Source organism: Lissotriton helveticus, chromosome 11, assembly GCF_964261635.1.
Source record: "Lissotriton helveticus chromosome 11, aLisHel1.1, whole genome shotgun sequence".
Classification (NCBI taxonomy): Eukaryota; Metazoa; Chordata; class Amphibia; order Caudata; family Salamandridae; genus Lissotriton; species Lissotriton helveticus.
In genome coordinates, this window is record NC_136072.1 from 634232037 (window position 1) to 634256255 (window position 24219).

Below are 24219 nucleotides of genomic sequence, written 5' to 3' on the forward strand. Positions count from 1 at the left end.
TGGGAACAGTCCAGCTTGACCTGCTAAACCAGGTCCTCCCTGGACTGGAAACGAGCATCCTAGGACCAGTTTCAGGGTATCACCCCTCATCAGCCAGGATAGCTTGACTCCTGTGGCATGGAGAGCAGGGACCCACGTCTGGGCATACCCATCCTACTCGGGGTGACAAATGCAAAAACAACAATTGATGGACAGAATGCAGAACAATGTCATACATTTACCCCAGTGCAGAGATCTGGGCCTAAATTTATCGTTTTTTTGCCCCCCCATTCCATTCCAGTATGAACTCAGCCATATGCAAATCAGTCTTGACCCAGCGCCCAATAGGAACAGTCCAGCCCGAACTGCCAGGCCAGATCCACCCTGGACTGGAAACAAGCATCCTAGGACCTGCTTCGGCGTTTCACCCCTCATCAGCGAGGATAGCTCAATTCCAGTGGCATGGAGAGCACAGGACCCACGTCTGGCCATACCCATGCCACTTGGGGTGACAAATGCAAAAACAACAACTGATGGAAAGAATGCAGAACAATGTAATTCATTCCCCCCAGTACAGAGATCTGGGCCTAAATCCATAGTTTTTTTGATCCCCAGGGACGACCTGGCTTGGTAGTTTGGTCTGGACTGTTCCCATGAGGAACAGGGTCAAGACTGATTTGCATATGGCTGGGTCCAAACTGGGGTGGCGTAGTGTGCAAAAGTACGATATATTTAACCCAGATCACTTGACTGGGGAGAATGTTTGAATCAGTCAGCATTCCGTCCATCATTTGATGAAGTTGCATCTAATATAATTAAGGTAGCACACATTACCTTTCTACAAGCACATTCCAATAAGGCTGGTGCGTGTAGGCTGAACCATTGCCACCAATTCTGCACATGACACCGGTGCACATTGGAATCTGCATGCGAAACTGGCACGCATTGGAATCTGCATGTGACACCAGCATGCATTGCAATCTGCATGCGATCCTGGTGAGAATTGGAATCTGAATGTCACCCTCGTTGCGCATTGAAACCTTCTGGTGAGTTTAGCAATACCAACGTGTGTAACAACACATCACCACACAAGGGCACATTGTGAACCATTGCGCACCACCCACCATTTTGTTGCTGAGGTTTCGTTCTGGAATTGTTTTGTGAGTACAAAGGATTTTATCATGCGTTAATAAAAGATATGCACATTTGAACATGGAGACTTTATAACAGAGAAATTGCATTAAAACATTTTTTGATATGTGGCGAAAAAATATGTCTTGCTAATTTTACTAGTATTGTGCTACAAGATATCACGAAGTTGAAAAACCTTATATCTTAATAAATACTTACTTTACTTACACACAGTACCCAAAAGAATCATCTGCACACCCTAATATGTAATGCTGCCAAAAGTCAGCAACGCTACTACAGATTTTCTGGAAATTTGACAGGATTATACATTATGGTACAGAGATTATGCTTTTTGGGTACTTAACTTAAGTAGGGTACTTCTTTTTTGAGTTATAAGGCATTTAAAGTTAGTTATATTTGTCACCGCTGCAATTTAACCGAATTTCACAATTTGTGGAATTACTGTTGACCATGGCTGCAAACTTATTTATGAATATATAACAGAATATAAATACATACATACATATAAATACATATTACCACTTTAATAATCTACTACTTACCTATATCTAAGGCACTACCACTGAACACAGCCAAAGTGTAGTATAACAATATGACTGTCTTGCCATTCTCTGAAAACAGCCATTACCCAATTATATATTGGCTTGTCATCACCATGTTCCATGGTACACTTCAAAGTTAACACAGTATACCAAGGCCCACAATATAACTAAGGACTATTGGATTGCAGGACTCTTTCATCACTCATGGCTGCGCATGGGCAATGCAATACTTACGTCAGATTTACAAAGGAATGCAAGGCAACCATGCTTGGCCCTTCATTGATTGATAAATCTGGAGAAATGCAAGGCTGCGCAATTCTCTGTTTTGCATTACTCTGCACACCATAATCTACATTGCTGCTAAATATTACATACATTCATGTGCCACGCCTTTGTAGCCACTCCACTGTATGTTATTCCACTCTATGCTGCTCCTCTGTATGAGACTCCACTCTACAACACTCCACTATATGCTATTACATTGTACGCAATGCCACAGTACACCACCCCAATCTATGTAATTTAACTGTACACCACTCCACTGGCCTATACTCCACTATACACTATTCCCCTCAATCCCAATCTACTGTTTACCACTCCACTCTACTCTATTTCACTGTATGTCACTCCACTGTACATTACTCCACTCTACACTACTTCAGTGTATGGCACTCCACTTTACTCCTCTTAATTCTACTCTGATCAATTGGACACCACTACAATGTATGCCACTCTACTGTATGTTATTACACTCTACCCCACCCCACTGTATGCCACTATAGTCTACACCACTCCATTATACACCTCTTCACTGTATGCTACTCCACTATACACTATTACACTGTACGCCACTCCACTGTAAAACACTCTGCTCTACACCACTCCACTCTACTCTGTTAGACTGTACACAACTCCACTTTATATTATTACACTGTATGCAACTCCACTCTATGCCTCATCAGTGTACTCCACTCCAATGTAGGCCACTTGGTAATATGCTACTCCACTCCAGTAGATGCTATTCCACTCTACGCCATTCCACTGTGTTCCACTTCACTCTATGCTAGCTCACTGTATGCCGCTCCACTCTACGCCACTTCATTCCACACTATTTGATTAGACCCTACTCTAATGTGCGCTATTCCACTGTATGCTATTCCACTCTATCCCATGCCACTGTAAGCCACTTCAGTCAACTCCACTTCATTATACACCACTCCACTGCATTCTATTAAACTCCATGCCACTCCACTGTACAACACTCCACTCTACCCCACTCCACGCTATTACACTGTACTACCCCCCACTCATTTAATCGCATATTCATAGATTTCAGATTAAGTCTTCTCTGATATAATCTTCAAGACTATGTGAACTCCTCACTGCAGTTCAATAGTCAGTAGGATCGATAAGGGTATGTCATGCCCTCACCTCTTTTTCTCATGACTGCCCTGTGTGCAACACTTAGGGGCTCATTATGATTGCGGAGGGACTTGAGTCCGTCCGCGACCATCGAGGAGGAGGGAACCTCTGCATGGCCTGCGGATGTTCCCTCCTCTCCAATTAGGATATGACCGCCACCCTGGCAGTCACAGCCTCTATTTTTAACATTGCGGCAGGTGCAGCTTCAAGCTGCACCCGCCGCAATGTTAAAAATGCATACATTGCATTTGTATGCCGAAAGCGGCAGGCATCGCGCGGTGCCTGACGATTACTGCATAGAAATGCAGGGGGGTACCATAGGTACCCCCCATGTGCACCCCCCACCCCCCTTCACCCAGGGGGCCCGCAACGGGCCCCCGCAGTGAAGCTCCGTATGCTTTTCCACGGCGGAAAGCCCGCCGTGGAAAAGCATTTCTTTTTGGGCATCCTAATATGGCTGGCGTTGTCTGAGAGACACCGCCACCATATTAGGGCTTTTCCGTCGCGGTTGTAAGCCAACCGCGGCGGAAAAGCTGCGGACGTAAACCTGGACCCACCAGCCATCCTAATGTGGTGGTGGGTCTGTGGTGGGCCCGCTGCGGTTTTTCCGTATCCTCCGGGCCGGTGGAGGCTTCCGCCGGCCCGGAGGATACGGAAAAACCAGTATCCTAATCTGCCCCTTAGTTTTAAAAAGATCCTCTAATTATCTAACCGCATACGTGATCATTTTTGTTTCTTATATAATGCTCCGGATTATGTGAGTCATTTACTACAGGCCGGTAACAGTAATGATAAGGGCACATCCGTGCCTTTGCCTCCTCCCTAATGGCCACCTTGTTTACTACACTTTAGAGCATGTGATATGTCACATGATCTGCATTGGCGTTTTTTTTAAAACTTCAACTTCATCACGCACCCTTTAGTTCAGAGGGTGTCCGGCTGCTGACTCGACTATATTGGTCACACAGAGAGGATATCATTCGTACGCCATGTATTCTTAAATGTATCCATCCCTGCCTGCTTTTCAGATAATTCTGGAGAAAACATAGTGCATCTCATTTTATTTCAGATTCAACACATCAGATGGATTAGTTTTCATCAGGCTCATTGACCGCTACATATTTAGTAAGTGTATGTTTGTGTAGCACTTGTATATTTTTGGTTTTCATTTCTTTTTCATCATTTAGCAGTAAGGTTAATACATGGCTCTTATGTTTTTTAGTAAATTGATAAGTCGGACCGTCATTTAGTACCTGTCTCTTCCAGCCGATGCTATCAACTACCTCTATCATCTAACATGTGGACTTTCCGCTAGTCCATTAGGTGGGTGAATGTACACACATTAAGTGTTTCCCTCAACAAAACAAGAATCTTTGCAGTTTTTTTATTGTAATATTGTATTTAGATATACCTTGTCTCTTGTACCACGTACCTAAGAGGATCCCTGTTTTTTGTCTCCCAGTATTTCTATATTTATCCTCTTGGCACTTATCTACACTGGGTGTCTTGGATGTATTTTCATGCATGCAGTAACTTTTATAAAAAACCTTTTTCTTTTCTGGCATGTCTTTTCTTCTTTAGTGTATGCATGGTAAGGGTTTCTCATGGAGTAAAACTGCAGCACCACACATGGGTATTCATTCTTCTTTTTTGTCTGTATGGAATTTTTGGTATTTGGGATTCTGCACAATATTGCTCACAGATACGAAGCAACCAAATAAATGTATTCTATCTGTCCAGTCTATCTTGCTTGTCTGGAGGAACTATACGTATATATATTGCTTTTTATATACAGATATCAAGAGACACTAATTTGTGGCTTCTCCTGATGAAGACACTAGCTGTGCCGAAATGCGCTAAGACACCATCTGGTTTCTAGCCACACTCTACTGTAAGCCACTCCAGTCTGCTCTACTCCACTCTCCACTATTACACTTTGTACCACTCCATTGTATGGTACTCCACTCAACGCCTCTCCAATTTGCTCTCCTTCATTCTACATAGCTCCACTCTACAAATCTCTACTACACTGTTTGCCACTCTACTCCACTCTATCCCCGTACACTCCAGTGTCCAAACTGGCACTCAGCTCTATGCCTGTACAATCTAGTGCACAACACTCTACTCCACTCTATGATAGTTTTCAAAACTGTACAGTACAGCACTCCACTCTACTGTATGAGAAGGCACTCCAATTTATAACAGTTTCACAATTTACGCTATGCCACGTCAATGTATACCACCCCAATCTATGTTAACCTACTGTACCCTACTCCATTTGCACCAATCCACTGTAAACCACTCCACTCTACGCTATTCCACTTTATGCATCTCCACTTCACTGTACAGTATTCTAATGTACTCTATTCTACTGTATGATTCTCCACTTTACGGTAATCCACTCTTTGCCACAACAATGTACACCACTCCACTCTACACCGGTCTATTTTGTGACACTCTCCTCCAATCTATATAATTACACTCTATAAAAGTCTAAAACATTTAATGGCACTCTACAACATTCTACTCCACTCTATACCCGTACACTCCAATAACCAATTCTATACTCCATTCTATGCCTGTGCACTCCAATATACAACACTTTTCTGTATGACACAGCACTCCATTCTACTGTACAAGACCTCACTCCAATGTATAGTTTACTACCTATGGTTTGTCAGTACACTCCACTCTAAGCCACTCTACGACACACCAATACATTCTATTGTACTTTAGGCCACACTATGTTACATCACTCCACTTGACACCACTCCAGTGTACAAGTTTTGACCTCACTCTGCACTATTATACAAGAATCCACTCTACATAGCTAACTGTTTCACACACTACTGTACTCTATGCAACTCCACTCTACAACACTCTACTACACTGCATGCCACTCTCTGACACTTTGCTTCTGTCTATACCCTTCACACCATTGTAACACATTGTGCTGTACTGTATGCTACTGTACAACATTCTACTCCACTCTACTCTATGATACTATAGTCCGTATTACAACACTGTACACAACTCTTTGTATGCCACTGCACCCCACTTTACTCCACTCTACTCTGACACAGAACTCCACTCTACTCCACTGAACGCCACTCCACTACTCCACTCAATGCCATTGTTCTCTATAATATTGTATGCCAATCTACTGTACCAAACTCTTCAACACTGTACTGTACACCACTGCACTCTACAAAAAATCAACTACACTGAATGGCACTCTTCTCTAGTCTACATCACTTTACAATACTGTACGACACCCAACTACACTCTACTGCAAAACACTGTACTCTAATTTATGATACTTTGCTGTATGCTACGCCACTCCACTCTCTTGCACTCCACAGCTACTATAGTCTACAACACCACACTCTAGACTATGACACTTTACTCCACTCTACACTACCTCTATCTATTATACTCCACTCTATTATACTTTATCGCACTCTAAGCCACTGTACTATACTCTGATTTACCCAGCTCTGATGTCCGACACTCAACTCTAATGTATGCAGCTCCACTCTACAAAACTGTACTACACTCTATGCCACTCTACTCCACTCTATGCCTATCCACTCTATGCCACTCTACTACGCCATATGGCACTCAACGACACCCCACTCAACTGCTCTCTATGATTCACCACTCCCCTATATCACATGGAACTCCACTCTATGACACTCTCTACCATTGTACTCTATGGCACTCCACTTGACAATACTCCACTCTATGATACTCTACTGCACCGTACTCAACTCAAACACTCTACTCCACTCTATGACAGTCTACACCACCCAGCTCTACTGTTCAACATGCTATTCCACAGACCAACTTACTGCTCCAGTGTATAATACTTGACTCCACTGTACGATACACCATGCCACTACACTATATAGCACTTTACTACACTACACAATATGCTACTACACTATACTCCACTCGATTCCAATCTGCAATACAATCTATGACAATAGACTTCACAACCCTCTCCTTCACTGCGCTGTATGACAGTCCATAGCAACTCTCCACTTCCGACACTGAACTTTACCATTTGAAACACAATTTTAATAAATATTTTTTTTAAACATTGACATCCAATGAAAAAAAAAGTTAAAGCTTAGTTATAGTTAGGAAAACTTATTTTCCCTATGTAAACCAATTTTAAACTAACAAACATTAAAAATTCTAAAGTTATAGTTATAATTTCATTTACAATTTATCAATCACCTTCAACTTATTAGAAGTAGAGGACCTGATTAAACACTCTTTTCAGCTCACAGACCAGACAACACTAACTATAACTCACTACTCTTCCAAGCACTGTGTTCTCATAAACACTCTACAACACTCTACTACACTCTATGCTACTCCACGACATTCTACTCTATGAAACTCCATACCACCAAACTCCAATTCATGACTCTCCAGTCGACGACAGTCCACCGCACAACTCAACTCTACTGTTCGACATACCACTACACTATACCACATACCTCTCCACTCTATGATAGTCAACTCCATGATACAACACACTACTCAATTTTATGCTACATCAATCCACTCTACTCGACTCCACTCTATTCCACTCTACAATTCTCCACTCTATAATCCTCCACTCTGCAAAACCAGACTCTACGACACTCTGCTACATTGTGCTGTACAACACTCCACTTTATGACCCTTCAGTCAATGACATTTCGCACTGCGATTTGAAACACATTTCTAATAAAAAATAAAAATCATTAACATATAATGAAAAAAGCAAAGGTTAAGGATAACTTATAGTTAGAAATACCTTATGTATTCTTTCTATACAAACCCAACTTAAAATACACAAATATTACAAATTGTAAAGTTATATTCATAACTTTAATTTATAATTTACACACTACCTTCAAATTTCAAAAAGTCACACACCTCCAAAGACAGTTTTGCCACCTCACTAGCAGCACTACATTAACTATAACTCATGTTTTTTCCATGCGCTGTCTATACCCTTGCATACTACATCATTTATAGCATGTGAAATCATAGCAATCATATCAGCACTTATAACTTCTCAAATGGCATTTTTTGTCACAACACAGTGCATGGTAGAGTGGAAAGTTATATTTACTGTTGTCTCAGTGAGCTGAAAATGAGAACCGCTACTTATAATAATATGAAGGTGGTGGACATTTTTAAAATAAAAGTTATAACTATAACTTTGGGAGTTTTAAGGGTTGGGTAGTTTAAACTTAGTTTGTATATGGAGTACAAAACAGGCTCGGACACAGCAGAGGATGCAGTTATAAACCACTCTATTTTTATTCCAGTAAAACAGTCACTATGACACATTTCGGCCCAGCACCTGTATTTCTCACACAAAGAAAGGATGGTACCTTGGCTGCAATGCATCACAATGCCTGTTTTACTGGAATAAAAATGGACTGGTTTATAGCTGCATCCTGTGCTGTGTCGGAGTCTGTTTTGTACTCCATGAACAAGTATTGGGTTGAATATGTTTCCGATTTGTTGGCATTGGAGTCCAACGCGCCCCCTTGTTCAGGAGCAATGCGGCTCTCAGCGCATAGGAAAAGGATTATTACCAAATAGCAGTCACCAGTAGGTAGTTATTGTTAGGCCCTAGCTTTTGTGGGAAAAACATTTTTTGCTTTGGCTATAACTTTGCAAAAAAAAACACAGTTGATGGGCAGAATGTAGAACAATGTCATACATTCACCCCAGTACAAGGATCTGGGCCTAAATCCATCGTTTTTTTGCACTCCACACCACCCTGGGTTAGACACTGGCTATATGCAAATCAGCTCTGACCCTGTGCCTCGTGGGAACAGTCCAGTCCGAACTACCAAGCCATGTCTTTCCCAGACCGGAATCAAGCATACAAGGACCGGTTTCTGGCTATCAGCCTTCATTAGCCTGGATAGCTTGATTCCAGTGGTGTGGAGAGCCTGGGACTCACGTCTGAGCATACCCAGCCCACTCGGGGTGAAATTAGCAAAAAAAACACAGTTGATGGACAGAATGTAGAACAATGTCATACATTCACCCCAGTACAAGGATCTGGGCCTAAATCCTTCGTTTTTTTGCACTCCACACCACCCTGGGTTAGACACTGGCTATATGCAAATCAGCTCTGACCCTGTGCCTCGTGGGAACAGTCCAGTCCGAACTACCAAGCCATGTCTTTCCCAGACCGGAATCAAGCATACAAGGACCTGTTTCTGGCTATCAGCCTTCATCAGCCTGGATAGCTTGATTCCAGTGGTGTGGAGAGCCTGGGACTCACGTCTGAGCATACCCAGCCCACTCGGGGTGAAATTTGCAAAAAAAACACAGTTGATGGACAGAATGTAGAACAATGTCATACATTCACACCAGTACAAGGATCTGGGCCTAAATCCATCGTTTTTTTGCACTCCACACCACCCTGGGTTAGACACTGGCTATATGCAAATCAGCTCTGACCCTGTGCCTCGTGGGAACAGTCCAGTCCGAACTACCAAGCCATGTCTTTCCCAGACCGGAATCAAGCATACAAGGACCTGTTTCTGGCTATCAGCCTTCATCAGCCTGGATAGCTTGATTTCAGTGGTGTGGAGAGCCTGGGACTCACGTCTGAGCATACCCAGCCCACTCGGGGTGAAATTTACTAAAAAAACACAGTTGATGGACAGAATGTAGAACAATGTCATACATTCACCCAGTACAAGGATCTGGGCCTAAATCCATCGTTTTTTTGCACTCCACACCACCCTGGGTTAGACACTGGCTATATGCAAATCAGCTCTGACCCTGTGCCTCGTGGGAACAGTCCAGTCCGAACTACCAAGCCATGTCTTTCCCAGACCGGAATCAAGCATACAAGGACCTGTTTCTGGCTATCAGCCTTCATCAGCCTGGATAGCTTGATTTCAGTGGTGTGGAGAGCCTGGGACTCACGTCTGAGCATACCCAGCCCACTCGGAGTGAAATTTGCAAAAAAAACACAGTTGATGGACAGAATGTAGAACAATGTCATACATTCACCCAGTACAAGGATCTGGGCCTAAATCCATCGTTTTTTTGCACTCCACACCACCCTGGGTTAGACACTGGCTATATGCAAATCAGCTCTGACCCTGTGCCTCGTGGGAACAGTCCAGTCCGAACTACCAAGCCATGTCTTTCCCAGACCGGAATCAAGCATACAAGGACCGGTTTCTGGCTATCAGCCTTCATCAGCCTGGATAGCTTGATTCCAGTGGTGTGGAGAGCCTGGGACTCACGTCTGAGCATACCCAGCCCACTCGGGGTGAAATTTGCAAAAAAAACACAGTTGATGGACAGAATGTAGAACAATGTCATACATTCACCCCAGTACAAGGATCTGGGCCTAAATCCATCGTTTTTTTGCACTCCACACCACCCTGGGTTAGACACTGGCTATATGCAAATCAGCTCTGACCCTGTGCCTCGTGGGAACAGTCCAGTCCGAACTACCAAGCCATGTCTTTCCCAGACCGGAATCAAGCATACAAGGACCGGTTTTTGGCTATCAGCCTTCATCAGCCTGGATAGCTTGATTCCAGTGGTGTGGAGAGCCTGGGACTCACGTCTGAGCATACCCAGCCCACTCGGGGTGAAATTTGCAAAAAAAACACAGTTGATGGACAGAATGTAGAACAATGTCATACATTCACCCCAGTACAAGGATCTGGGCCTAAATCCATCATTTTTTTGCACTCCACACCACACTGGGTTAGACACTGGCTATATGCAAATCAGCTCTGACCCTGTGCCTGGTGGGAACAGTCCAGTCCGAACTACCAAGCCATGTCTTTCCCAGACCGGAATCAAGCATACAAGGAGCGGTTTTTGGCTATCAGCCTTCATCAGCCTGGATAGCTTGATTCCAGTGGTGTGGAGAGCCTGGGACTCACGTCTGAGCATACCCAGCCCACTCGGGGTGAAATTTGCAAAAAAAACACAGTTGATGGACAGAATGTAGAACAATGTCATACATTCACCCCAGTACAAGGATCTGGGCCTAAATCCATCGGTTTTTTGCACTCTACACCACCCTGGGTTAGACACTGGCTATATGCAAATCTGTTCTGACCCTGTGCCTCGTGGGAACAGTCCAGTCCGAACTACCAAGCCATGTCTTTCCCAGACCGGAATCAAGCATACAAGGACCGGTTTCTGGCTATCAGCCTTCATCAGCCTGGATAGCTTGATTCCAGTGGTGTGGAGAGCCTGGGACTCACGTCTGAGCATACCCAGCCCACTCAGGGTGAAATTTGCAAAACAAAACACAGTTGATGGACAGAATGTAGAACAATGTCATACATTCACCCCAGTACAAGGATCTGGGCCTAAATCTATCGTTTTTTTGCACTCCACACCACCCTGGGTTAGACACTGGCTATATGCAAATCAGCTCTGACCCTGTGCCTCGTGGGAACAGTCCAGTCCGAACTACCAAGCCATGTCTTTCCCTGACCGGAATCAAGCATACAAGGACCGGTTTCTGGCTATCAGCCTTCATCAGCCTGGATAGCTTGATTCCAGTGGTGTGGAGAGCCTGGGACTCACGTCTGAGCATACCCAGCCTACTCAGGGTGAAATTTGCAAAAAAAACACAGTTGATGGACAGAATGTAGAACAATGTCATACATTCACCCCAGTACAAGGATCTGGGCCTAAATCCATCGTTTTTTTGCACTCCACACCACCCTGGGTTAGACACTGGCTATATGCAAATCAGCTCTGACCCTGTGCCTCGTGGGAACAGTCCAGTCCGAACTACCAAGCCATGTCTTTCCCAGACCGGAATCAAGCATACAAGGACCGGTTTCTGGCTATCAGCCTTCATCAGCCTGGATAGCTTGATTCCAGTGGTGTGGAGAGCCTGGGACTCACGTCTGAGAATACCCAGCCCACTCGGGGTGAAATTTGCAAAAAAAACACAGTTGATGGACAGAATGTAGAACAATGTCATACATTCACCCCAGTACAAGGATCTGGGCCTAAATCCATCGTTTTTTTGCACTCCACACCACCCTGGGTTAGACACTGGCTATATGCAAATCAGCTCTGACCCTGTGCCTCGTGGGAACAGTCCAGTCCGAACTACCAAGCCATGTCTTTCCCAGACCGGAATCAAGCATACAAGGACCGGTTTCTGGCTATCAGCCTTCATCAGCCTGGATAGCTTGATTCCAGTGGTTTGGAGAGCCTGGGACTCACGTCTGAGCATACCCAGCCCACTCGGGGTGAAATTTGCAAAAAAAACACAGTTGATGGACAGAATGTAGAACAATGTCATACATTCACCCCAGTACAAGGATCTGGGCCTAAATCCATCGTTTGCATATAGCCAGTGTCTAACCCAGGGTGGTGTGGAGTGCAAAAAAACGATGGATTTAGGCCCAGATCTCTGTACTGGGGTGAATGTATGGCATTGTTCTACATTCTGTCCATCAACTGTGTTTTTTGCAATTTTCACCCCGAGTGGGCTGGGTATGCTCAGACGTGAGTCCGAGGCTCTCCACACCACTGGAGTCAAGCTATCCAGGCTGATGAAGGCTGATAGCCAGAAACCGGTCCTTGGATGCTTGATTCCGGTCTGGTGAAAGACATGGCTTGGTAGTTCGGACTGGACTGTTCCCATGAGGCACAGGGTCAGAGCTGATTTGCATATAGCCAGTGTCTAACCCAGGGTGGTGTGGAGTGCAAAAAAACGATGGATTTAGGCCCAGATCTCTGTACTGGGGTGAATGTATGACATTGTTCTACATTCTGTCCATCAACTGTGTTTTTTGCAATTTTCACCCCGAGTGGGCTGGGTATGCTCAGACGTGAGTCCCAGGCTCTCCACACCACTGGAGTCAAGCTATCCAGGCTGATGAAGGCTGATAGCCAGAAACCGGTCCTTGGATGCTTGATTCCGGTCTGGGAAAGACATGGCTTGGTAGTTCGGACTGCACTGTTCCCATGAGGCACAGGGTCAGAGCTGATTTGCATATAGCCAGTGTCTATCCCAGGGTGGTGTGGAGTGCAAAAAAACGATGGATTTAGGCCCAGATCTCTGTACTGGGGTGAATGTATGACATTGTTCTACATTCTGTCCATCAACTGTGTTTTTTGCAATTTTCACCCCGAGTGGGCTGGGTATGCTCACACGTGAGTCCCAGGCTCTCCACACCACTGGAGTCAAGCTATCCAGGCTGATGAAGGCTGATAGCCAGAAACCGGTCCTTGGATGCTTGATTCCGGTCTGGGAAAGACATGGCTTGGTAGTTCGGACTGGACTGTTCCCATGAGGCACAGGGTCAGAGCTGATTTGCATATAGCCAGTGTCTAACCCAGGGTGGTGTGGAGTGCAAAAAAACGATGGATTTGGGCCCAGATCTCTGTACTGGGGTGAATGCATGACATTGTTCTACATTCTGTCCATCAACTGTGTTTTTTGCAATTTTCACCCCGAGTGGGCTGGGTATGCTCAGACGTGAGTACCAGGCTCTCCACACCACTGGAGTCAAGCTATCCAGGCTGATGAAGGCTGATAGCCAGAAACCGGTCCTTGGATGCTTGATTCCGGTCTGGGAAAGACATGGCTTGGTAGTTCGGACTGGACTGTTCCCATGAGGCACAGGGTCAGAGCTGATTTGCATGTAGCCAGTGTCTAACCCAGGGTGGTGTGGAGTGCAAAAAACCGATGGATTTAGGCCCAGATCTCTGTACTGGGGTGAATGTATGACATTGTTCTACATTCTGTCCATCAACTGTGTTTTTTGCAATTTTCACCCCGAGTGGGCTGGGTATGCTCAGACGTGAGTCCCAGGCTCTCCACACCACTGGAGTCAAGCTATCCAGGCTGATGAAGGCTGATAGCCAGAAACCGGTCCTTGGATGCTTGATTCCGGTCTGGGAAAGACATGGCTTGGTATTTCGGACTGGACTGTTCCCATGAGGCACAGGGTCAGAGCTGATTTGCATATAGCCAGTGTCTAACCCAGGGTGGTGTGGAGTGCAAAAAAACGATGGATATAGGCCCAGATCTCTGTACTGGGGTGAATGTATGACATTGTTCTACATTCTGTCCATCAACTGTGTTTTTTGCAATTTTCACCCCGAGTGGGCTGGGTATGCTCAGACGTGAGTCCCAGGCTCTCCACACCACTGGAGTCAAGCTATCCAGGCTGATGAAGGTTGATAGCCAGAAACCGGTCCTTGGATGCTTGATTCCGGTCTGGGAAAGACATGGCTTGGTAGTTCGGACTGGACTGTTCCCATGAGGCACAGGGTCAGAGCTGATTTGCATATAGCCAGTCTAACCCAGGGTGATGTGGAGTGCAAAAAAACTATGGATTTAGGCCCAGATCTCTGTACTGGGGTGAATGTATGACATTGTTCTACATTCTGTCCATCAACTGTGTTTTTTGCAATTTTCACCCGAGTGGGCTGGGTATGCTCACACGTGAGTCCCAGGCTCTCCACACCACTGGAGTCAAGCTATCCAGGCTGATGAAGGCTGATAGCCAGAAACCGGTCCTTGGATGCTTGATTCCGGTCTGGGAAAGACATGGCTTGGTAGTTCGGACTGGACTGTTCCCATGAGGCACAGGGTCAGAGCTGATTTGCATATAGCCAGTGTCTAACCCAGGGTGGTGTGGAGTGCAAAAAAACGATGGATTTAGGCCCAGATCTCTGTACTGGGGTGAATGTATGACATTGTTCTACATTCTGTCCATCAACTGTGTTTTTTGCAATTTTCACCCCGAGTGGGCTGGGTATGCTCAGACGTGAGTCCCAGGCTCTCCACACCACTGGAGTCAAGCTATCCAGGCTGATGAAGGCTGATAGCCAGAAACCGGTCCTTGGATGCTTGATTCCGGTCTGGGAAAGACATGGCTTGGTAGTTCGGACTGGACTGTTCCCATGAGGCACAGGGTCAGAGCTGATTTGCATGTAGCCAGTGTCTAACCCAGGGTGGTGTGGAGTGCAAAAAAACGATGGATTTAGGCCCAGATCTCTGTACTGGGGTGAATGTATGACATTGTTCTACATTCTGTCCATCAACTGTGTTTTTTGCAATTTTCACCCCGAGTGGGCTGGGTATGCTCAGACGTGAGTCCCAGGCTCTCCACACCACTGGAGTCAAGCTATCCAGGCTGATGAAGGCTGATAGCCAGAAACTGGTCCTTGGATGCTTGATTCCGGTCTGGGAAAGACATGGCTTGGTAGTTCGGACTGGACTGTTCCCATGAGGCACAGGGTCAGAGCTGATTTGCATATAGCCAGTGTCTAACCCAGGGTGGTGTGGAGTGCAAAAAAACGATGGATTTAGGCCCAGATCTCTGTACTGGGGTGAATGTATGACATTGTTCTACATTCTGTCCATCAACTGTGTTTTTTGCAATTTTCACCCCGAGTGGGCTATAACTTTGGCGTTGTTTAACCAATCTGCATGACATTTTGACCAAAAGTGTCATGGTGGGTACTATTGATTTGTAAAGTTTGTGGGTGATCCGTGCAGATGGGACCAAAAATGTGGGCCACCTCTACAGCCTGCACCGCTGAACGGACTTACACCAAATTTGGCAGGGTGGTAGATGTCAGTTCAATTATGTGCCTTTTGCTTAATTGGTGTAAATTCAGTCAGAAGTTTTTGAGAAATGTAAGTTTAAAATTATAGTGATATCTCTGGCCGCAGAGGTTTTGCAATGATTTACGAATACAAGCACCACCATTTTATCTATTGGGAATGGCTCCCGGGCTATGAATGTGGGTGAAAGTCCACAATAGGGGTCAGGGTGGAAATACTCTGACCCTATGATTGATAAATGGAGGTGTTAGTGACACAGTTATGTGACCAAAATTGTGTTTTTTAAACGGGTGCAATGTTTGTGACGACGCCGGGGACATCGCAACTATTGTTGTTGTCGCGATTATTGGTGAAACATTAATGCGCATTTTATAGATATATTGAGATTCTGATAAATGTCTATATAGAGTTTTTTATATAGTGAGTTATCTACTGTGATGTTAGAATTAATAATAAAGTTATAATTTGTTTATCTGGTGGTGGCTATTGAAATCCTGCTTTTGTCTTCTGCGTTTAATACGTACCCATAGGAATCGCAATGAGTGACGCAGAAATACACTAGAAAAACATGAGTTTGAAGTTTACAATAATAAACCTCTAGTGTGTAGAATACTGTAATGTCTGTGCATATAAGTGTTTTCACTTTAAGGGAAAGGCGCGATCATCGCAGATAACAACGTCATTGCGATGTCCTGAATAACAGCGAAAACTGATAGTAGGTCTGAAAGATGTTTTTTAAAGAAACTTAGCACAAAAATATGAGTTTACCATTGCTTTCTAAGAAGTATGTATATAGTAATGTGTGTAGGGCAATGTTCAGAATGTTTTTTTTAACATATTATTTTTGGATGTGTTGGTGGCCATTGAATGCCAGCTTTTGTTTTCCATGTTTGCGACGTGTATGCGGAGATCGTGACGTTGTTGAAAATATCCCCAAAAACTAAAGAGAAAAAAAAACCTTTGGAAAAACCCTTCAAAATAATTTGGGTACTAGGGAGGGTCTGACAGGAGCCATTGTGTTGGTTGTATGTATATCGCTGCTACACATAAGACCGGATACAGAGTTTCTGGTTACTTAGAAACACCCTGTTGCCTTCATCTGTAAAGTGCACTCCATCATTTCTGTTAATTCCATGCATGTCAAAACGCAGGTTGTTGTTATACATACAGCCCATGCGATGATCTCTGAGGAATGTAGAAACAGTTTATTTAACATGTTTCCTGGCTTTGGCAATCTGTCGACAGAATTGATTTTACCACTTCCATTTCTGTTTTTGGCATATATTAGAGTACACCATGACAGTGTGAGTGAAAAGCGACATCAGTTCAGCAAAGGTTTCTTTTATTAGGATTTCCATCCCTACCCCAGTCAATGTGCCTAGGTCATTGCCACCACAGTGCAGAATCATGAGGTGAGGAGCTTGGGAATCCACGAAGGATTTAACCAAAGCCAGCAACTGATGAAACATTAACCCTCTCTGGCCAAACCAAGTAATCTGCACATTTGGCAAACCAAGTCACTGTCAATACCTCTCTTTTTTGCAGCCTCTTTAGCCCAGTAGATGTAGCTGTGTCCAACAATCCATACTGTAAGCATTTGAAGTGAAGGCACAATAGTAGTCAGGAGAAGGCTGGAGCTGAATGAGGTAGTTTTCCAAAGGAAAAGCAGTTAAAATCGATGTGTTTTTAACAAAAAAAATATATATACATATTTCATTGAATGCCGTCTGTATGAAAGTGAATAAAGTTAGGTAGTGTGTTGGATGGCTGAGAAAGAAGTCTTATTAATGGCTGTTGTTTAAGAAAATAAATGTAATATACATATCAATGTGCTTTTGAATGTGTGGAGTAAAGTACACCAGCTGTATCTTATTTGGAAGTAGCATGTTCCTTCTAGAATGTGAACTCGTGACCTTCTGGTTCCACTGGGTTGTTAGGTACACTAAGCTAAGACTGTATTAGGAGAAGGGTGTTAAACAGACAGAACATTTTTTTTAAGTTGAGGAGTGTGACGGGGCTTGCGGACCTGAAATGACTATCTCTACGGACTGGTGGTCCGCCACCCCCCTTTCACCATGCCCCTTGTCCCCACAGCTACCACCTTGTTCTTGGATCGAGGGACCCGAGTCCGACTGGACAGATGACAACAACTCGTGGGGCCCCTTTAAGAACACGAACCCTGATGACGAGGCTCCCCCCCTCGTCTGCGTAACCACGTCAAAAGCAGGAAGTAGCGGAGACTCGACGAACAGCGTTTCCCCGGAGGCAGCGGTTGTAGAGGAAGACGGACGGAGGCATTCGGAGCCGAGAGAAATCGAGAGCGACATGCCAGGAGGCCAACGTTTCAACGTTTCGCCCCACCACGTTCCCACGGGAAGAGCGTGGCTACAGGAGGTACGGGGCCGGGTAGCGGGTTGGGTCGGGCAGAGGAGGCAGCCCCGTGTGTAACGTGTATAGCCCTACGACTCCCCATACCTCTTCACGTGCACTTTCCCACACACCCTGTTACGTGAGAAGTGTGCACAGGTTCACTGTTGTTTCCCTCACTCCCGGCCCTGATTGTTCCTGGAGCCTTACAAATACCTGACCCCAGTTTCATTTTCTTTTCGGTACCGGAGTGGAGCCACGAGGGGAGAGACGTCCCCGGCCGGACCACGACCACACCTGTCCAGATACCGGGACTACGCAAGCTGGAGAAAGCTACCTTTACTTTGGACCCTGCAGTGTATACTAGAGAACGTACTATCCCATTGATGAAAAAGACGTACATTCCAATAAAGCCCTCATTGAAACCTTTACTGAAGGCGCCAGTGTTCCTCTTTTCCCCGACCTCTCCCGTCAGACCCAGTCCAGTAGTCGAACTTCTGCACGTCCCGACCCCCTCGGAACAACTGGTGTCAGAAGTGGGATTGTCGCCACCATCCGTCTGTAGCAAAAAGATGGAGGCCCTGATCGAGCACATCATTAAAGGCCAAGAAAAACTGGAGAGGGCCGTGGAAAGCCAGCCTACCTCAGCACAGGCCGACCGTGATATGTTCACCACAACCATAACGGCCCAGTTGGACAGTATGAGAAACGTGCCGACTCCCACTCAGGTCCTCCCCGGTGAGGTGCGCCTGCACAGCCCCCACCCCACAGGCATGGCCATCCAGAAATATGTGCACGGAGAAGATCCAGACGCCTTCCTTTTAAACTTCGAAAGGGCCGCCCGTGCGATGAGTTGGCCGGAAGAGAAATGGCCGTTCTTTTTGGCTCCTCTACTCACAGCGGAAGCCCAAATCAGCTTATCAAGCCGCTAACCCCCTAGGCACAACCCCCTATGCGACCATTAATATGGTTATACTAGATCATTTGGGTCTGGATCAGGAGGCTTATCGAGTTCGCTTTCGAAAAGAAAGAGGGGTTCAAGGGGAGAACCCGAAGACCCTTTTCTTCAGATTAAAAATGGCAGCCGATAAGTGGCTGCGTCCGGATCTATGTAGCAAAGAGGACATCCTGAACAAAGTGTACTTAGAACAATTGATGGAGGCGTTGCCCTATGCCACTCAACGCTGGCTGCGTCAACACATGGGGATTTCGGTCGAACAAGCCATCGAAATGGCGTCCCAATATGCTCGGGCCCAGCCCAAGAACCCCTCTTGGGAGCCTGAGAAAGCCCTCAAACCCCTACCTCCCCATAAGGTGGACAAAAGACCCAAACCCGGGGCCGAGGTCCCCAGAATGTTTCGGCCGGCGGGAATGATGTCTACCCTAAATAAAGGTCCTCAGTGCTTCGAGTGTGGGGAGTGGGGCCACATAGCGAGGATGTGCTCCAAAAGAAAGACACAAGAGGAGCCTATGGAGGTTGGTTACCTCCCAAGAACAGTGATGTACTCTGCGGAAATGGGCAGCACATTCTACGTGAGTATGAGGATGAATGGTTATAGGGTAAGGGCCTTATTAGATTCGGGGTGCAGACAGTCAGTCATCCAAACACGCTTTGTCAAACAAGAACAGATGAACCCCCGGAGTCCTGTATATATACAGTGTGTACACGGGGATGTAAAGCCCTACCCTGTGGCCTCCATAACCATCACGCTACCGGATAGGGAACCCTGTAGGGTCCGGGTAGGGGTGGTGGATTCCCTGCCAGAGGACATGATCCTGGGTACAGACAATCCCGAATTCCTCTCCCTTTTTAGGGAGACCCTTTCCCGACCAGGACAGAGCGAGAGCCTTCCCACATACCTCTCCCCTGAACCTTGGGCTATTGACCGGAGCTTTCGCTTTGCCCAGGGAGAAGACAGGACTCTATTCCATGCCTGGGAAAACGCCCATGCACCGAATGGACTCCAACCCCAGTCCTACCCCCGTTTCTTGATTAGGAACGAGCTGCTATATCGGCAAGCCAAACCAGACGGAGAGCTACAACTATTGGTACCCAGATCCTTTCGATAACAAGTTCTCTTTTTCGCTCATGCTCATTTGACGGCCGGCCACGAAGGCAAGGAAAAAACCACCGACAGTATAATTTCTTTTGGCCTGGGATCTATCGGGACGTACACGAGTACTGTGCCAACTGTGAGGTCTGCCAAAGGCGAAACACCCACCGACCAATCGCGGCGCCCCTACAGAAGATGCCCATCATAGGAGTCCCGTTCGAACGGGTCGGCATGGACATAATCGGTCCTTTGCCGAAGTCGGGCCGAGGACATATGTATGCCCTCGTGATAGTCGACTACGTGACCCGGTTTGTGGAAGCCTTTCCGTTGAGAACCGCCACAACGTCCGCTATCGCGGAGAAGTTTGTAGAGCTGTTTTCTCGCGTCGGGTTCCCCAAAGAAGTGCTGATGGATCAGGGGACCCCCTTCACCTCGAAATTGATGAAAGAAGTATGCGCCTCGCTGGATATCAGACATCTGAAGACCTCGGTGTACCACCCCCAGACCGATGGCCTTGTGGAAAGGTACAATCAGACCCTCAAGCTGACCCTGAAGAAAATGATGACAGCCGAAGGACCGACCTGGGACCGACTTCTACCTATTGCCCTGTATGTTATACGGGCCCAGAAACAAAGCAGCCTGGGATGTTCGTCCTTCGAGCTCTTATACGGAAGACAGCCTCGATCCCTCCTAGACATCACGAGGGAAATGTGGGAAAACGAGGCATCACAAGAACAGAAGAGCATGTTGGAATACACCACGCAGCTGAGGACCAAACTGGGGAAGCTACAAGAACTAGCGTACTCCAACCTGGAACACCAACAAGATAGGTACAAAAGGACGTACGATAAAGGAAAGAAGCTCAGAAAACTTGACGTCGGGAAGTGGGCTCTCGTGTTGTTACCTGCTATACGTAATAAAAACAAGAATGAATGGCAAGGCCCGTTCCAGATCGTTGAAACCATCGGGCAAACTACCTACCGATTACGCCTATCACCTAAGAAAACCCAAACGTACCACATCAACCTACTAAAAGAATGGCTGGACCCAGTACCCCGAGCGGGACATTTCGATGGTCAGACGAGCAGCCCCAACGCCTCCACCTTGGATCAACTGGTGGTAAACCAGTAAAGACTGGTTGTCTTCCCAGGAAAAAAACGAGTTATCAGAAACCCTGCAACCCTTCACCGACATCTTCTCTGACCTACCCGGGAGGACCGTCTTAGCCGAACACCGCATCGAAACCCTTCCCGGAGAAGTCGTAAAACAAAGACCTTACAGGATTCCCGCTGCAAGAAAAGAAGCGGTACGACGGGAAGTCCAAGACATGTTGAGATTAGGCGTAATCCCAGAGCCATTGGTCATCCCCGATCGTGATGATACCCAAGCCAGACGGGTCCAAACGCTTCTGTATGGACTTTCGGGCCTTGAACGCGCTGTCCCACTTCGATACCTACCCTATCCCTCGGGTGGACGATTTAATCGAGAAAATAGGCGACGCCCGATATATCACCACCATTGACCTCACAAAGGGGTATTGGCAGGTGCCTCTTCGTGAGGAGGACAGGAAAAAAAACGCCTTTGTGACGGACGAAGGAGCCTATGAATTCACGGTTCTTCCCTTTGGACTCCATGGGGCCCCGGCGACCTTTCAACGCCTCATGAACCGGGTCTTGCAACCTTACATCTCGTTCAGCACAGCCTACCTGGACGATATCGTCATTTATAGCAAGGATTGGAAGGAACATCTGCTACATCTGAAAACCATCCTTACAGCGCTACATAGAGTGGGACTCCACATTAATGCAAAAAAAATCTAGGGCAGCATTCCATAGCGTGAACTACCTGGGGTATGTACTGGAGGAGGGTACTATTGCTCCTCAAAGCGAAAAAGTACGAGCAATAGCTTCAGTTCCGTTTCCCACTACCAAAAGGGATCTCCGAGCCTTCCTAGGACTGGTAGGGTACTACCGCAGGTTCATACCATGCTTTGCCGAGGTGGCTGCACCCTTAACCGACCTTCTCAAAAAGGACACAAAGGCCCATGAATACAGGCATCCATCCCCTGAATCCTTGAAGGCCTTTCAGTTCCTGAAGACCACCATGATCAGGGCCCCAGTCCTGGTATCCCCAGACCACACTAAGCCCTACGTGTTAGCCACCGATGCCTCCAATGTGGGAATAGGGGCGGTATTGTCCCAAGTCAGCAAGGAAGGAGTGGAACACCCTGTATTGTATGTAAGCAGGAAGCTTTTCCCCAGGGAGTGTAATTATTCCACTATTGAGAGGGAGGCCCTGGCCATAAAATGGGCGATTGAAAAACTTAGATACTATTTGGAGGGTAAACCATTCATCCTTCATACGGACCACGCTCCCTTGAAGTGGATACACCAGAACAGCAGCCATAACCCCCGAGTATTGCGATGGTTTCTGTCTTTACAGCCGTATTCCATTACCGTGCAACATAGGAAAGGGAAAGACAATGGTAATGCAGACTTTCTTTCCCGTGTGTTCCCTCTCCCCGAACGGGAGAAGCCAGGGGGGGAGGAATGTGACGGAGCTTGCGGACCTGAAATGACTATCTCTACGGACTGGTGGTCCGCCACCCCCCTTTCATCATGCCCCTTGTCCCCACAGCTACCACCTTGTTCTTGGATCGAGGAACCCGAGTCCGGTTGGACAGATGACAACAACTCGTGGGGCCCCTTAAAGAACACGAACCCTGATGACGAGGCTCCACCCCTCGTCTGCGTAACCACGTCAAAAGCAGGAAGTAGCGGAGACTCGACGAACAGCGTTTCCCCGGAGGCAGCGGTTATAGAGGAAGACGGACGGAGGCATTCGGAGCCGAGAGAAATCGAGAGCGACACGCCAGGAGGCCAACGTTTCAACGTTTCGCCCCGCCACGTTCCCACGGGAGGAGCGTGGCTACAAGAGGTACGGGGCCAGGTAGCGCGTTGGGTCGGGTGGAGGAGGCAGCCCCGTGTGTAACGTGTATAGCCCTACGACTCCCCATACCTCTTCACGTGCACTTCCCCACACACCCTGTTACGTGAGAAGTGTGCACAGGTTCACTGTTGTTTCCCTCACTCCCGGCCCTGATTGTTCCCGGACCCTTACAAATACCTGACCCCAGTTTCATTTTCTTTTCGGTACCGGAGTGGAGCCACGAGGGGAGAGACGTCCCCGGCCGGACCACGACCACACCTGTCCAGATACCGGGACTACGCAAGCTGGAGAAAGCTACCTTTACTTTAGACCCTGCAGTGTATACTAGAGAACGGACTATCCCATTGATGAAAAAGACGTACATTCCAATAAAGCCCTCTTTGAAACCTTTACTGAAGGCGCCAGTGTTCCTCTTTTCCCCGACCTCTCCCGTCAGACCCAGTCCAGTAGTCGAACTCCCGCACGTCCCGACCCCCTCGGACAAGGAGCGATGACACAATATAAGTAATGGCAAATTTTAATTTCATTCTCAGGACTATGTAATAAACTGCTGTGTAGTATTTAAATTTCAGAAAAATGAAGCTAGATATTGGTTTGAACTCCCGTTTTTTTTTCGCGATTATTCCATGAGGATTGCAAAAACATCATGAAAAGGCAGTGACAGGAACCTCGTCTTGAAAGAGAGGGAAAGTGTTAACAAATGCTAACCATTCACAAGTGGAGATGCAGTAGTCTGAAATGAAAGACATGATTTAATTTGCTGCTTTTCTCATGATGATAGAATGGAATGTTTTTAGAGTTGCTTTGTGTGAGAGTGGTGTTCCATTCTTGTGCTTAGTTTTTACAAATCTTAACAGTGTCCAAACTATGTAGAAAAAGCTAAAACAACAATATAATCTACAAACTGAATTCAGTGGTATGTATATAACTTTGTAATAATTTTGAAAAATGTTCATTAGAAATGAAGATTATAAGGGAGTTTGATTAAAAGAAGAATCACAGTGATGAGAAAAAATGTATGAGTAGAACTGTATCTATTAGAGGGTATGTGTTTAAGAGGTTTGTGGTGAATGTTTTGTCAAAATAGAGTAAAATGAATTAGTGCCCGTTTATTTCATTGTGTATTATATTAACAAATAACATTACA